Consider the following 3,751-nt stretch of genomic DNA (forward strand, 5'->3'; position numbering starts at 1 on the left):
TCATGCTCAGCCTGGGGCAGAGGGTGAAGGAGGCTCTGGAGTGAAAACCCAACCAAGTGGGATACGGTTGCAGAGAAGCCTTTGAGGAGAAGTGATGAAACTGAACAAAACTATCAGCTTCATCAGGGGAGGAGTGGCAGAGAGTCACCTTCTCATTACCCTTTCCTTCTCCCCACATATCCTGCCCTTCACATCCTGGATAGTGGGTGATGCAGAAATGGTGGGAATGAAGCAGCATTATCTACAATAGCCAAACAATGGAGAAAGCCCAAATATCTACTGACAGATGAATGTATAAAGAAATTATGGTATATATACACAACGGAATAGTACTCAGCCATCAAAAAGAATACAATTTTGCCATTTGCAAGGACATAGATGGAGCTAGAGTGTATTATGCTAAGCAAAAGAAGTCAGCCGGAGAAAGACAAACACCATACGATTCCACTCATAAGTGGAATTTAAGAAACCAAACAGATGAACATAGAGGAAGTGAGGGGAAAAGAGAGAGAGAGAAACAAACCATAAGAGACTCTTAAAAATAAACAACAAACTGAGGGTTGATGGAGGGAGGTAGGTGGGAGATGGGCTAGATGAGTGATGGGTACTAAGGAGGGCACTTATTGCGATGAGCACTGGGTATTGTATGTAAGTGATGAATCACTGAATTCTATTCCTGAAACCAATATTGCACCATATGTTAACGAACTAGAATTTAAGTAAAAATTTGAAAAGAAAAAAAAAGAATAAATAAATTGTGGGCACAAAAGATGAGAGACAGTTCCAGTCACCTGCATGTTCAGGAGGCAAGTGAATGAAGAAGAGGGATCCTGTAGCCACCATGCCATGCAACCCAGGCAGCTGCTTCTAAGAGACACCCCATATTGGGAGACTGAATTTGGAAAATGACTGTATTTTCATCTCCAGAATGGCTCTTTGGTTAGTAATCACCCTCCCTAGGTCCCAGGACCCCATAAGACAAGTTATTACACCAACCTTCACGAAGTGAAGAAGTCCAATCAGCCAGAATCTCCAGATCCAAAAAAGTTACTGAAGCCCAAATGATCTAGATGTTTCTGACCTGAATTATCCTGATAATAACCTGATTTTCCACTTAACTTCAGGGTTATAGGAAGAGTCTGCTCCTCTTCTAACCAAAGGCTGTATCCTGTTGAATGGACCATTCTCTTTTTACTTACTGTCTAAAAGACATAGTCTGTACAAGCATATAAAACCCTGTGCTTCAGCAGATTTTCTTAAGATTAGTCATACTATATTTCACCCAACCTAATAGGAGATCATTTTTCCCTTTCTATTTGCCATCTTTAAACTCCAGAAAAGGTAAAAACAAACAAACAAACAAACAAACAAATAAATAAATAAAAATAAATTCCAGAAAAGGTGAAACTATAGTGACAGAAGCAGATCAGTGTTTGCCTAGGCCTAGGGGTCAGGGGAGAGGACTGACTACAAAGAGGCAAGAGGAGGGGTACGTGGCTGGCTCAGTCAGTACAGCATGAGACTCTTGTTCTTGGGGTCCCCAGTTCAAGCTTGACATTGGGTGTAGAGCTTACTTTAAAAAAAAAAAAAAGGAGGCAGGAAGGAACTCTCCAGGGAAATAGAGCTGTTGTGCTCCTTGATGTGGCAGAGATTCACCACACTGTACACATGGAATTACCAAATTTTACTATATGTAAATTATACCTCAGTAGAAATAAAAAATGCCATTTTTTTTACAATAGAGCAGCACAACTTAAAAATGTCAATGAAAATGTTTCTGTTACACAGGGATGGAAATATTAGATCTGCTAAAATGTCTCAATAACAAGGTACTTCATCAGAATATGCTGATATTTTGTGGTATAAATCACCATCTGTCAGTTGCCTGAGGTGGAGCCATGTAACACTGTACATGTCCACAATGTATGTTCTTCCATCACATACTCCAGGAGTATTAGTTAACCCTTCAGAAAGTACAGGCAATATCACTCCTCAGGTGGACAATCAGTAGGGTAGTTTGATATACTAGAAAAAGAAGGCAAGGGTTTCGAGTCAACATGAAAATCTGTCTTTCCAGAGTCGAAACATGTGGTATTGCCAGAACTTCTTCCTATGCTATATTTACTTGGCAAATCAAAAACTTGAAGCCCAAGTGTTTTTGCCTTACCCATTTGACCTACCAAGGAACAGGCTGGTGGCACCCCAAAAACCCCATGGGAATCTGTAAGGTTGGAGAACATAAAAGCTCGTCATAGTAGAAGAAATTTCTCCTACCCTGTTATCCCCAGGGGTGAGGTATCTAGGGCTATGTGGAAAAAAAGTATTGTTCCCCTTTGTAAAGTTCTGCTCAGGTGCCCTGTCTCAGATGTACCCAGAAGTACCTGGAGAGAGGAGGTCCATGCAGACACTTGCATGCATACCCTTTTGGAACCCCACACAGCCATCCCTGAGAGGAAGGGATATATAAGGTTTCAGTTTAGGGGCCTAGCACTCGGACCCCTGGTTGAAAATTCAGGCTGAAAGAAGAAAGAGAAAACCAACTATCTAGTGATGTCTCTCACTCAACAAACAGTTTCAAGAAGGACAACAATTGTCATTCTCAGTCCATTAATTCTTTGTTGATAGAATCCGATGGGAAGTTGAGTCTACAAGCTAAAATGAGCACCTTATTAATATATGAAATTCAATTTAACATATTCTAAGCTTCCGTGGGTACAGAGCACTGCAGGGGTTGTCTTCAGCATTGTCTGTCTTATCTTCTGCTCCCTGGGTGGTCTCAAACACCCCTCAGCTTTTATTGCCAGATCTCCCTGATGATGTCAGAAACTCTCCAGCTCAATTTCCTCCCCTGAGCTACAGCAATGGATTTCCACCTGTCCAATGATCATCATTCCCTGGATCTTAGGCAAGAAACCAAAACATAATGAAAGCAATCCAAATTCAGCATCGTTATTCACAAATCTACCCTTCACCTAGATTTCTAAGTTAGAGACTAGCACTCAGACAGTAGGCACTCAGTTACTCAAGCCCCAAACTAAGAGGACAGCTGGGATCCTCTACCACCATCATATCCAATTGGCCACCAAATTCCATCAATTCCCTGCCCTCTCTCCACATTTTTCATACTTTTCCTGGCAACAACTAGTTGTTTCTCCACTTCCAGTGGGATGATCCTCTTATTCATTTTTTTATAACTGATGCTCTTGGAGCTCTATCCAGTTCCCCTTTACCAACAGATGCACTTGTCCCCCAGACACTGCAGGTGTGAGCTGCTAACAGCTCACACCAACACCCTTTTCTGGAAGACTATCCACAGCTGATGAAACCATCTTACCTGAAGATGTGGGATGCCATCTTCCCCTTGGGTGCAGCAGAACAACTTCTAAGATGTAGTTCATGCTCCAGACTCCCGATGAGATCAAGCTGAGGTTAGATTCTTCCTGAAACCACATCTTTGCCCAGCTTCCTCCCCTGCTCTGTCCCATTTCCCTCACTCCTTTATTTTTTTTCTCTAAGAGCACCCCTTCAATAAATCATAAGAATCCCCACTTCAGGCTCTGCATCTAGGGAATCCAACTTAAGACATCCCTCATATTGGCACAGAATGGTTTATTTTTAAGGGCATAATTCATCCTGTAACTCTGGTATACGTTTTTAAAACTTATACCTCATTATGTACATATAATCCAAAGACCTTACTGGGTCATATAAATTCTTACCCATTTTTCCAGATACTTCTCCCATCTGTCCC

The sequence above is a fragment of the Acinonyx jubatus genome, chromosome B3 (assembly GCF_027475565.1).
Source record: "Acinonyx jubatus isolate Ajub_Pintada_27869175 chromosome B3, VMU_Ajub_asm_v1.0, whole genome shotgun sequence".
Classification (NCBI taxonomy): Eukaryota; Metazoa; Chordata; class Mammalia; order Carnivora; family Felidae; genus Acinonyx; species Acinonyx jubatus.